Source organism: Eulemur rufifrons, chromosome 4 (genome assembly GCF_041146395.1).
Source record: "Eulemur rufifrons isolate Redbay chromosome 4, OSU_ERuf_1, whole genome shotgun sequence".
Classification (NCBI taxonomy): domain Eukaryota; kingdom Metazoa; phylum Chordata; class Mammalia; order Primates; family Lemuridae; genus Eulemur; species Eulemur rufifrons.
Genome location: NC_090986.1, coordinates 7,253,100 through 7,266,958, shown reverse-complemented (window position 1 = coordinate 7,266,958; position 13,859 = coordinate 7,253,100). Strand labels below are relative to the sequence as shown.

Here is a 13,859-nt window from a genome sequence, read left to right as displayed (position 1 = left end):
ATATGGAAAATGAAATCTGTGAATCATGGAATATCGTATATTTTATAAATTGAAATGGTAGATTTGGGAATTGAAATTAGAATTTTTTAATCTAGAGAAAGTAATCACTTGATACATTGAGTCTAACAAATGCTGTCTGAAACTTCTTATTATAAAGTTACCTCTGCCTTTAATTGCCTTCCTAACTTCAAAACTCAAAATAGCCTCACCATAATCAACATGCCACTATGTTTTCAGTAGAGACACAACTGCTGTCTACTGGCACTTCATACATCAGAGTTTGAGAAAATATTTCTATTCTAGCAATTGTCATTCATATATATTGATTCTGCACACAGAATTCAATAGTTATTATAGATCTATACTATTCTTTATTAGCAGCATGGAGGTGATATAGATGCATCTCTAGGAATTCTAAAAATACTGTCTATGATTAGTGTAAAGTAGACTGAATAGCAGATGGATTTCAGAACTACAATTTTCAAGCACCTTAACAGTCAGATTTCATTATCACATGGATTAAATATCAAAAATCCCCATTGTGAGGATTACATTAAATTACATACCTAAGAAGGATTTTCAAAGAGGTCAAAGTAAAAGGAAGAACATGATGTCAATAATATGCATTAGAAATTATTAGACTCATGCAGAACTCAATCCCAGTTAATATGGAAATTTTGTAGGAAAATATAGTTTACCAATTACTTATATAAACGTATAAAAATATATAAATATATATTAATAAAAACACATAAATGTAGCATTACCAACAAAGGGATATAAATCAGAATAAAAAACAAGGAGAGATACTGAAGTGGAAAAATGCAATACATAAATTGAAAAATTTACTACAGGTATGCAACTGTCAACTTGAATAAATAGAAGAAACAATCAACAAACTGGAATACAGATCATTTGAAATTATTGTATCTCAGGAATGAAATGATTTAAAAAGGAATGAAGGAAAAGATTGAAGAAAGTCCAAGGAACTTTAGGGACACTAACCAATGGGCCAATATATGTATTATGGTGTCCTAGTATGAGAAGAGAGATATAAAGGGGAACAATATTGATTTCAAGTAATAGCGGATGAAAAATTTCAATTTCAGGAAGAACATGAATAAACAAATACAAGTTTTATAAATACCAATAAGGAAAACCCTGAGACCCACAACACCAAGACACGTATTCAAATCAAGCTGTTAAAAGGCAAATATTAAATATAAAGATAATATTAAAAATAACAAGAGAAACATGATTCATTACATGCAAGGATTCACAGAAAAGATTATTGACAGACTTCTCAGTAGAAATATTGCAGGCAGAAGGTAGCATAATAAGATATTTAAAAGGATGAAAGGAAACAACAAACCAACAACACAAACAAAAAACAAAACAAAGACCTATCAATTAAGAATTCTATGTCTGGTAAAATTATCCTGCAAAAATGACTGTGAAATTAAGACATTTCTAGACAAACAAAAGCTGAAAGCTTGTTTCCTACCCCTAGACCTGCCCTACAAAAATGCTTTAGAGTTGTTAATGTTGAAATAAAAGGTTGGCAAAAAGTTTCTCAAAGCCATATGAAAATATAAAGTTATGTCTTTTTTATAGAATGACTTTTGTTCTTTTGGGTAGATGCCCAATAATGGGATTGCTGGGTCGAATGGTAGGTCTACTTGCATCTGTTTAAGGTATCTCCACATTGCTTTCCACAGGGGTTGCACTAGTTTACAGTCCCACCAGCAGTGTATGAGTATCCCTGTCTCTCTGCATCCACACCAACATGTATTGTTTTGGGACTTTTTGATAAAGGCCATTCTCACTGGAGTTAAGTGATATTTCATTGTGGTTTTGATTTGCATTTGCTTGATGATTAGAGATGTTGAACACTTTTTCATATTTGTTAGCACAATTCACAATCGCAAAGATGTGGAAACAACCCAAATGCCCATCAATTCATGAGTGGATTAGCAAAATGTGGTATATGTATACCATGGAATATTACTCAGCTATTAGAAATAATGACGATATGGCATCTCTTTGGTTCTCCTGGAGAGAGTTGGAACCCATTCTATTAAGTGAAGTATCCCAAGAATGGAAAAATAAGCACCACATGTACTCACCAGCAAACTGGTTTCCCTGAGTGCACATTTGGGAATAACACCAATTGGGTATCGGACACAGGTCGGGGCTGGGGGGAAGGGATGGGTGTATACCTACTTGATGAGTGCAATGCACATTGCCTGGGGAATGGACACGCTTGAAGTTCTGACTGGGGGGGATGGGGTGGGGGGAGGGGATGGGTGCACACCTACATGATGAGTGCGATGTGCACTGTCTAGGGAATGGACACAATTGAAGCTCAGACTCGGGGGTATGGGGAGGCATGAGCAATATGTATAGCCTGAACTTCTGTACCCCCATAATGAGCTGAAAAACAAAAATAAAATAAAATAAATAATAAATAAATAAATAAAAATAAAAAATAAAAATAAACAAATTAAAAAAAAAAAAGATTTGCTCCCCTTTGGTGAATACTATTCTATGGCATAGATGTACCACAGTTGTTTATTCATCTGTTGAAGGACATTCGAGTTGTTTCCAATTTTTGGCTATTATAAATAAAGCTGTTATAAAATTTTAAAAAAGTAATATATATATAAAGTTATGCAGTAAAGTTAAATACATAAGCAAATATTTGGAAAACTGTTATAGTAATTATCGTTGGTAACTTTATTTTTATTTCCTAAAGTATTTAAAAAGAAAATTAATAAACATAAATCTATGTTAATGACTACACAATATATAAAGGTGTAATCTGTGACATCAATAAAGAAAGAGGAGCTTTAAAGGAGTAGAAGTTTTGTGCCCAATTTAAGTAAGTATAGGTTTATTTTATTTTATTTATTTTATTTTTTTATTTTTTTTTTGAGACAGTCTTGCTCTGTTGTCCAGGCTAGAGTGCCGTGGCATCAGCTTAGCTCACAGCAACCTCAAACTCCTGGGCTTAAGCAATCCTTCTGCCTCAGCCTCCCAAGTAGCTGGGACTACAGGCTTGTGCCACCATGCCCGGCTAATTTTTTTTCTATATATATTTTTAGTTGGCCAGATAATTTCTTTCTATTTTTTTAGTAGAGACGGGGTCTTGCTATTGCTCAGGCTGGTCTTGAACTCCTGACCTCGAGTGATCCACCTGCTTGGGCCTCCCAGAGTGCTAGGATTACAGGCGTGAGCCACCGCGCCCGGCCTAGTAAGTATAGGTTTAAAATAGATTTTCTTTTTTTTTTTAAGCCCGTCAAATTTAGCACTGGGGGGTTGAATACCAACTTTAGTGACATTAATAAGTTCTGATAACCCATTACCATCGGACCAGTCTAAAATAGATTTTCATCACTTTAGAATGTTATGTGCAATTTCCATGGTAATAACAAAGAAAATATCTATATAATATACAGAAATGGAAATGAAAAGAAAATCAGAATGTGTCCCAACAAATAAACACAAAGAAATGAAAGCAGATATGGAGTCTGAGGAACAAAAAACCTGTAAGACATACAGAAAATAAATTAAAAATGGCAATGTAAATCCTTTCCTACCCACAATTACTTTAAATATAACAGGATTAAACTCCCAAAGTAAAAAATTAAAATTGGAAAAAATAAATTTAGAAAATTACACTATATAATGTCTACAACAGACTCACTTTAAATCCAAGGACCCATAGAGGTTGAAAGTGAAAATATGCAAAAAAAATATTTCATGCAAACAGTACCCAAAAGACTGATGGGGTGGCTATACTAATACCAGAACAAGAGGACTTCAGTCAAAACTATTTTAAAAGAAAAAGAAGGATATTATATAATGATAAAATGGTCAATTCACCAAGAAGATATAACATAAACACAAATGTACTGAACATCAGAGCCACAAAATATAAGAAGCCAATATTTACAGAATTGAAGGGAGAAATGGGCAGCTCTACAATAATACTAGGAAACTTCAATACCCCACTTTCAATAACCAGTAGAACAACTAGACAGAAAATCAGCAAGGAAAGAGAAGACTTCTACATCACTATAGGCCAATTAGAACAGATGTATACAGAATACTCTACCCAACAACATCAAAATACATACTCTTTCCAGAGTACATAGAACGATATTCAAGATAAACCATATAGTAGGGTACAAAGGAGTCTTAATAAATAAAAAAATATTGAAATCAAATAAAATACCTTTTCCAAACACAATGGTAGAAAACTTGAAAACAGCAGAATGAAAAATAGGAATCCACAAATATGTGAAAATTGCATAACACACTCACACAACTAATTGGTCATGGAAAAATTACAAGGAAATTTATAAAATCATATTGATAGACATGAACATAAAAACAAAACAGGACCAAATTTATGGCATGCTGTGAAAGCAATGCTAAAAGGGAAATTTATCTCTATAAATGATTACGTTACAAAGAAGAAAAGTCCGAAATCGGCAGCATAACTTTACTCCTTAAAAAAGTATTTAAAGAAGAACTAAACCCAAAGGTAGCATTAGAAAGGAAATAAAGATTACAGCCCAAGATAAATAAAATAAAGATCACAAAATTACAAAGGAAATCAACGAAATCAACAGTTAGTTGGTAAGAAAGATCAACAAAATTGACAAACCTTTAGTTAAACGACCAAAAAGGGAGGAAGGGCGGGAAATAAAAAGAAAAAGGATAGACGTTCGCTAGGCGGGTGGGGCTCTTGAGAGCCCTGGGTAAAGCGCTGGCGACAAAGGGCGAGAAGGGCTGCCACCCGCGCAGCGCAGGCTCTGGCGTCGGGGTTGTGGTGTAGTCACAGCGACACCGGTAGCAGTCTCCGAGACGGCAGATACGGCCGCCTTACCCCCGCACCGGCTCCGCGGCTGCCCCGCGGGTCTCTGCGAGCGCCCGACGGGTCTCTTCGAGGACCCCGCGCCAAGCAGCGACCCTGAGCCGCCAGCCGGGCGCCGGCTCAGCAGGGAGCAGGAAGAACAGACCTCCATGACCTCCTCTACCTGGGCGTCGGAGCTCAGGAAAAAAATAAATAAATAAATAAATAAAAGGCCCAGAAGTGGGATAAAATGAACATCCTGGTGACATATCATCCAGCGGACAAAGACCGTGGTTTAGTGAAGATGGGTGAACCAACCACTCCTCCCCATAGTGTGAGAGGTGATGATGAAGGTGCCCGCAGTGATTCAGAAACCGCTGCAGCCAGGACTCCAGATGTCTTAGCTGAGAAATGAACTCCTGCTGAAGGCTCTGAGCCAAAGGATCTGGTTCAGGAACAAGAAAACAGGGGAGAGGGCGACAGCGACCTCGCACTTGGAGAACGAGGAAAAAAAGTGAAAATCTGAAATGAAAAGGAAGCTTCACTGCAGTGAAGGACTGAATATTAAATCATTATAGCTAGACAATTAATTTTAAAACAACTACATGATGAGGAGGAAGATGAAGAAATGTTAGAAACTTGATGGAGGCCGGGCGCGGTGGCTCACGCCTGTAATCCTAGCACTCTGGGAGGCCGAGGTGGGCGGATCGCTCGAGGTCAGGAGTTCAAGACCAGCCTGAGCAAGAGTGAGACCCCCGTCTCTACTAAAAATAGAAAGAAATTATATGGACAACTAAAAATATATATAGAAAAAATTAGCCGGGCATGGTGGCGCATGCCTGTAGTCCCAGCTACTCGGGAGGCTGAGGCAGTAGGATCGCTTAAGCCCAGGAGTTTGAGGTTGCTGTGAGCTAGGCTGACGCCACAGCACTCACTCTAGCCCGGGCAACAAAGAGAGACTCTGTCTCAAAAAAAAAAAAAAAAAAAAAAAAAGAAACTTGATGGAGAAAGCATGAATACGGAAGAAGAACCAAATCAAGGATCTACTACAAGGGACCAAGAGCAAAACAAATCACGAAGTTCATAGAAGAGATTTGTTCAATACTGCAATTATTTGTTAAATACAAACTTGTTACTGTTATACCCTGCTTCTTATTCTCAATTCAGTACTTAAGTATCAATATGCATATCAGTTATTATATAATATATTGCAAAGAATTAAATAACCTTAGAGACTGAGTAGACTGAAAAAGCCTAATTGTTACATGTATTCTTGTGCCTAGTACTTCACCACAAATACAGCCTAATGTCATATGTCCAAAACTGTATTACTTTTGTAAGAACACTGGTTAATTTCTATAAGATATTATATAGCTTTTTTATGCTTTAGAGGTTAAACAGTGTCTTTGGGGGGTGAACTAATTTATTTTCATCACTTCCCAGCTCTTGCAAAGGAAAAACAAAAAACTGATTATCTGACCCACTGGATGGAATTATGCCTATTTAGGAAATACCCTTGGTTGTTATTAATGTAAGGTTTAGGATTTGATTACATCAGTCATAGCCCTCAGGGCTGCACTTAAATTAGCATTTGGTTGGATAATCCGAAGAGGGCGTGCCTTCCAAAATAGAAAGCACCAGGCCCAGAAGAGTTCACTAGTGAATTCTACCAAACATTTATTTATTTTGAATTGTACAATTATAGAATAATTGTATATATTTATGGAATACAATGTGATGTTTTGATAAATGTTGACATTGTGAAATGATTAAATCAAGCAAATGAGCAAATTTACCACTTCACGTATTTATCATTTTTTGTGATGAAAATATTTAAAATGTAGTCATTTGGCAATTTTGAAACATACATGGCATTATGATTAGCGATGTCATTCTGTGCAATAGATCACTAAGTTTAATCTTTCTATCTAAATAAAATTTTATACCTTTTGATCAATATTACCCATTCCCCAATGATCCCGTTCCTCCAGCCTCTGGTAACCACCATTCTCCTCTGTACTTCTGTGAGTTCAACGTTTATAGATTTCACATATAAATGAGATCTTGCATTACTTATCTCTCTGTGCCTGGCTTATTTCACTTAGCACATTGTTTTCAGATTCATCCATGTAGTCACAGATGACAACATTTTCTTCTTTTCGTAAGGCTGAATGCTATTCCATTGTGTAAGTATACCACATTTACTTAATCCATTCATCTACGGATGGACAAATAGTTTGCTTCCATATCTTAGCTATCGTGAATAATGCTACAAAATGTATGGAAGTACAGGTAGGTTTTCAACATACTGATATCATTTCCCTTGGGCATATACCCAGAAGTGATACTGCCGTATCATATAATTTTATGTTTAGTTTTTTGATGATTCTCCATAGTTTTCCATAATGGATGTATTAATTTTCATTCCCACCAACATTACACAAGGGTTTCCTTTTCTTCATACCCTTGTCAAAATTTGAGATCTTTCACCTTGTGAGGTGATAACTCAGTGTGCTTTGTTCAGAGATTACATTGTCACCTTTGAAAATTCAATAGAACCTAAAGCAGATATTCTTATCAATATATTTAATATTGAACCTGGTCAGAGGGTAAATTCTGATTCAAAGCCACTTGGAATTTCAAATTGTTTCTGGTTTTTTTTTCCCCTCTAAAAAGCATGATCATTATGACAATTTATTCTGTTTGCTCACGGCATGTTTTCTTTTATTTAAATCTATTTTATAAAGTGCTGTAACTTCAAATTTTCAAACAGACAAAATTGGAAACTACCAATGTTGTATAAAACAATATTAGCTCAAATGCCCACTTTAAATAAAATTATAAATCATTCTATGTAAATATAACTAGCATGGCAATTTGGACATCAGGCTGTGAAGAACACTCTGTGAGGACTGTGCTATCATACCAGAACTGATACTTTTCGTTTCTATGAGCTTTTCTCTTCTCCATCTTTGCTCGGTCCTTTTAGGTTTCCTGTCTGCAACTTTAGGCTTAAAAACTTTGATTTGGCACCTGAGTGTAGATCAGCGTATTCCCCATTTTCATTCTGCTTAAAGTTGTCAGTCTGCATCCTAAAGGGCACTCCTTTCCACCTCCGTGCTTCTGTGGAGTGAATTCTGCCAGGATGAGTGTGCCTGATTGAAAGCAGATGTGCGTTTTGCAGGGTCCCACGGACATTCAGCTGCATTTAACTGGCTTGGATTTGTCCTTGTGTCAATTATTCCTACAGACATTGGGATATCCAAATCCAGAAGTCTGTCTTCTAGACGATCCCACTTCCAACCTTCAAGTTGCCCATGCTCTGTATATTGCAGCCATCTGACACGGAATACAACCCTCATGATGCTCTTTACCAATTTTCAACTCATCTCAGGCATACCTCCAATTTCTTAAGACTGACCCTAAAGTGTTTCCTCGCGCAGTTTTACTGCTGGCAACATTGCAGCACACACCACACGCTGAAAGGCTGGGTATTTAGTTTCACTATCCAGTGGAAGGCTGGGATCTTCCTGCTTGGAAATAGCAACGTCAAGACATCGTTCACTCTGTTGGATGCCGGAAAGGCAGGCGCCAAAGTCAGGCACCAGCCCTACGGGGATTGCTCTGTGCATGTTAAATACCCAGGCAACTTCCAGCCTCATCATTGCCCCACGCAACGCAATGCGGTTCCACGTCCCGGGGCAAAGGGGCCGGAGCTCCGCTGGCTGGCGGGTCTTGCGGGAGGGCGCGGGTGAAGCCTCCAGCAGCCCGGTGAGTGGTCACTAGCAGCAGCCCGGTAGTTCTGAGACAGGTGAAGTCTGCTGGGGGCGGCAGGTTCCGGCACCTCGGCTTCAGGGAGGTTCATGCTGATCTCCTCCCGGAGGTCCACAGCCTGGCAGGACGCCCTGAGTGGGAGGAAGCGGTAACCACAGGGGGATGGAGCTGGGCTCGGACTTGACCACCGCACCTATGGAGCCAAGAGCCCTGCCAGGGGTGCCCTGCTGCAAGCAGGACATGCTGTAGGTGGGCGAGCCGTTCACGCAGGTCTGCGAGCTGGCCATGGAGTTGTACTGCCCAGCGCTCACGTCGTAGCGGGGCCTCTGCGCGGCGCCGTGAGCGCTGAGGCCCGAGAGCTGCCGCAAGCCCCCCAGGTGCTGCATCGCGCTGCAGCTGCCATGGCTGCAGCCGCTCGTGTGCGCGCACCTGTCCCTGCGCCGATTCACGCCCGCGCCCAGGCCGGCGCCCACCCGGACCCCGCTCGCCACGCTGTCGCCGCCGGAGCCAGCAGCCCGCGGAGCAGCGTGTACTTATCCTTCATGTTCAGCGCTCGCAGCCGCTCGGCCTCGTCCGTGAACGGCCGCTTCTCGTCTCCGACAGAAGTTTCCACTCGGTGCTCAGGCGCTTGCTGATCTCGGAGTTACGCATCCTGGGGCTCTCCTGGGCCATCTTGCGCCGCCGCCCGCCGGACCACACCATGAAGGCGTTCCTGGGCCATTTGATGCAGCGGAGCTGTTCGGGTTGCCGCCGCCGCCCCCCGCCCCGGAGTTTGCTGCGGGCAGGCGGTTTCAGCTCCGTCTCCCGATCGCGGCCCGGACTTTGGGGGTCCCGCGCGCGGGGGGAGAAGGGGGGCGCAGGCGTGTCGGGAGCGCAGGGCAGCGCGCGGAAAATGAGATGAATAATTGGAGAGAGAAAAAGAGAGAGGCAAATTGTAATCAGGAAAAAAAAAAAAAAAAACGCTTCCCTTCTCTTCTGGCCCATCCTGCCGCCGCTGATGATTGTTATTTTGTGGAAAGGCTTAAGCCTGGGGCTCAAATTTCTCTCCCTTCCCCCCCTTCTTTCTCTGGGTCCTAGTCTTAAAAAGGCAGCAAACTACTTCCCCCCTTTTGCAAACACTCTCTTCTCTACCTTGAAACTAGTGATACTTTTTTGAACAAAATAATAGACAACCATTCTCATTTTTATTTCTTTAAAAGAGTTTTCTTGGCTATTCTTATTTATGTTTTTAATCTGTAAGACTTTTTTACAGTAACATACCTACCTCCAATATGTAGTGGTATCTGCATTGGAACACAATTAAATTCATAATTTACCTTAAGAACAATTGTTGATAGTATTGAGTTTTTCTACCTAAGAACATCATGTGATTTTCCATTTATGTCTTCATTTGTATATTTTAGGAAGTTTTTATGGTTTTACTCATATACTATACATATTTTGTTAGATTTATTCTTAGCTAGTTTATTTTATCCTATTAAAAAGTAAACTGAGGCACAACAAAATTTTTCAGACTTTCAGAAACAATTCATGAATTGGAGAACACCAGACCAAAAGAGGTTTAGTGTTTTGATGACAAAGTGTCAGAGACAAATATTTATTTAAAAAATGCGGAGACAAAATAATTATTTGGTTGAAGTTATAAAATTGTTTATTTCTTTTTTGTTTTACATTGTTGGAAAGTCCCTAGTTATATAATTATAGGTTTGATTTATATTACCGATTGTTTGAGCTTAAGTTCTGTTTTTTGTTTTGTTTTTTTTTAATATAGGCCTTTGCAAGAAATTGAAATACCTCAAGTTAACGTTTGCTTATGCTTGCCAAGCAAGCAAGGTTGAGGTCACTTAGGAGGCATAACTGGTTTTGTCTGCTCAGGGAGTCTCTAGGATGTGTGTCCATTTTAATTTACTTTATCCCTTTGTAATTTTATATTCCACCCCAACTGTAACTTGTCAATTATTGTTGTACATATGTAGGTACTTGTGTATGCTTTGAAGGCAGGTCCTGGTTTTTAACTGACTCGTAGTATATTATCATTGAATTGGGCCCACTTACTGGAATGATAATCTGCCATCCTCCAACTACAGCAAGAGCTGTGAGGTCTGGAAGTCAAGGTGGAGATGAAGCAGAAGTGAAGAGAAAACATAATCCTTACCCCACACATGCAGTAAAAACAAATTCCATATGGATAAAATGCATAATTATCTGAAATTGAAAATATTCAAAGTACATTAACATTTATCTCATCATTATTTAACACTGTATTGTGGCCTAATGTGTTCTATCCAGGAGAATGTTTTATGAGATATTGAGAAGATTGTGTATTCTGCTGCTGTTGTGTGTTGTCTGTATGTATATTAGGTATAATTGTTTTATAACGATTTCCAGTTGTCTGTTCCCTTATTAATATTGTGTCCTGCATTACTAATTACCAAAAGTGGGATAATGCAGTGTCCTACCACTATTATATTGCTGTGTATTTCTTGCTTCAGTACCATCAATGTTTGCTTTACATATTGCCAACCCTTATTTTACACACACACAGACTTACACACAAACACATATGTATATATTATTTATGTATATAACATATGTAGATATAAAATATAAAAATAAATCATAGGTTTTTTGTCTTTTGTGACAGTTTTGACTTAAATATAGTCTATGAAATAGAACAAGTTTTGCCTCAAAATATATTGTGCTTAATGGAGACCTCCCCTGCTGTCATTTGATTAACATTTGCATGGAATGTCTTTTTCTGGCCTGCCAATTTTAGTCCATTTTATTATTTGATCTAAGGTGAGTCTCTTGTAGTTTTTATTTTCTTAAATTCCTATCTTTATTCAATTAATGTCTTTTGATTGTGAAGTTTGGTCCATGAATATTTACATAATTTTTTGAAAGGGAAGGTCTCACTATTGCCATTTTATTAATTGTTTAAAAAAATTCTTGTAGTTCTTTTATTCCTCTTTTCCTCTCTGTCTTCCTTTGTGTCTTATTGATTTTTGTAGTGACATGCTTTGACTCCTTTCTTATTATTTTAGCATATCTCTCTATAGGTATTTTTATTGTGGTTACCATGGTGATTATACAGTATTTATTGTAGTTAAAACAATATATTTTAAACTGGTAACAACTTAACTTTAGTTGCATATAAAAATTTTTCCTCCTTACATCTGCCCTCAACTTTGTTATTGATGTCACCAATTATATCTTATTATATTGTATACCTATTAACAGAGGTGTGGTGTTATTTTTCTCTTTTTGTCTTCAAATTTTAGAGTATAATTAAGAGTGTTTTCTGCACCATCTTTGTGATACTACAGAATCTTAGGTGTATTTACATATCTTTCCTATAGAATTATTTTCATATGATTTTGTGTTTTCTAGTATCTTTTTATTTTGAATGCAAGGAGCTCCCTTTGGCATTTCTTGTGGGGCAGGTCTAGTGATGATAAACTTCTTCAGCATCTAGTTATCTTAATAAGTCTTCATTTTTCTTCATTTAGAAGGGCAGTTTTCCTTCTGCTTTGACGTTTTTATTCTTTTAGCACTTTGACTATTATCATCCAATTCTTTTCTGGCATGCAAGTTTTCTTTTGATAAATCCACTAATAATCTTTTAGGAGCATGCTTATAGCAAACATATCACTTTTTTCTTGCTGCTTTTGAGATTCTATTCTTGTTTTTGACTTTCCAAACTTTGCTTATAGTCTGCTATGTGTCCCTTGTTGTTTTTCCTAGCTGAAATATGTTGAGCTTCTTGATTTTTTTTTTTGTCTTTATTCTTCCCTTTGAGAATTTCTCAGTCATTTCTTATTGTATGCCTCAGCTTTTGTTTTTTGTTGACATTCTCATTTTCCTGGTTTCATTTAGTGGTCAAAATTGTTCCCATTTCACTCATGAAGCATCATTCAGATGGCTATTTTTAATTTTTTTCAGGTAATTTATACATTTCCATTTCTTTATGGTTGCTTTCTGATTCTTTTCGTTTTTTGATTGGATATGTTACCCTGATATTTTGTATATGATTTAACCTTTTGTTGAGATTTGAGGATTAACAAAAAGTCACCTTTCACAAACTTTTTTTAACTGGCTTTGTTCTGGCGTCTCTGATACCAATCCATTGTACTAGAAATTCGAGGAACCTCAAATCTGTTCTGAGGATGTTTCTTCTGTGGAATTTTGTGTTTAATTTCCAGTTAAATCAATTTTCTCACATTTCTTCTTAAGAGCCTGTCATCATTTGCTACACCAGTTCTCCATCTGTGGCAATAAGGTCTCTCTGCTGCTGTAACAATCTTTTACCTTTGGCTCCAGCACACCCAGTCTGTCTTTCCAAGGAGAGCATCATTCTTTTCAGCACTCTGTGTTATGGGAGACAGAAAGCAGTCTTTGGAATGGCCTCCAAAAGCCAGAAAGATGGCCATGGTGTTGTTTTCTTTCTCTATTGAAGGAGAATCTGGAAGTTGGGAATTTACTTCTATATGCACTATGATGTTTTAAGCAGGAGGACAGGCCATGGTGGATAAATATAACAAACTTTTTTCTTTTCCTTCTGTGTGGCTCCTGGCATTGTGCTCACCTGCTGTGCTGCAAACTCTTATTTGGTTATTAGAATTCCCACAAAGGCAATTTGGTCAGTATAATTTTGTTACATTTATTTATCTAAAAGAGAATTAGAGCATGTATATTGTATTATGCCATCTTGCTAATGTGGTTGGTATAATTTTACATGTTAAACTTATAATATATATTCATCTGATTCTAAAAAGAGAAATAAATGTAATAATTTGGTATTTTTAAAATTTCTTTGAGCTTTGTCTACTCATTTTACCCAAGACCATTTGCCAGAATAGGACATAAATATTTCGTTTAGTAAAATGGTACTGAGATGATATGGAAGCTTCACCTTGTGAATTTAAACTTAAGGAAAGACTAGAAAAGTGTAGGTGAATGTGAGGAGCAGAAAGAATATTATAATGGACTTAAAGTTCAACAACTACCTATTGCAATATCTTCCAATGCAATAAATGTTTGAAAGTCTTTAAAAAAATTTGTACATTTAAGGAGACATAAGATGAGACAGAGAGAAATTTTTTAAATGTAAAGAATGTCTCTACATTAGTAGAGACGGCATCCCACTCTTACTCAGGGTGGTCTTGAACTCCTGATCTTGAGCGATCCTCCGGCCGGGGGCTCCCGGAGTGCTAGGATTACAGGC

General features: G+C 37.8%; 3 pseudogenes; 1 reads left to right on the top strand and 2 right to left on the bottom strand.

Annotated features, from left to right (window-relative positions):
• Positions 1 to 5,031: 5,031 nt before the first annotated feature.
• On the top strand, positions 5,032 to 5,948 carry LOC138382402 (protein phosphatase inhibitor 2 pseudogene; annotated as a pseudogene).
• Positions 5,949 to 7,711: 1,763 nt separating this feature from the next.
• Positions 7,712 to 8,523, bottom strand: LOC138382401 (upstream-binding protein 1 pseudogene; annotated as a pseudogene).
• LOC138382400 (transcription factor SOX-2-like) lies at positions 8,523 to 9,619 on the bottom strand (annotated as a pseudogene).
• Positions 9,620 to 13,859: the final 4,240 nt, after the last annotated feature.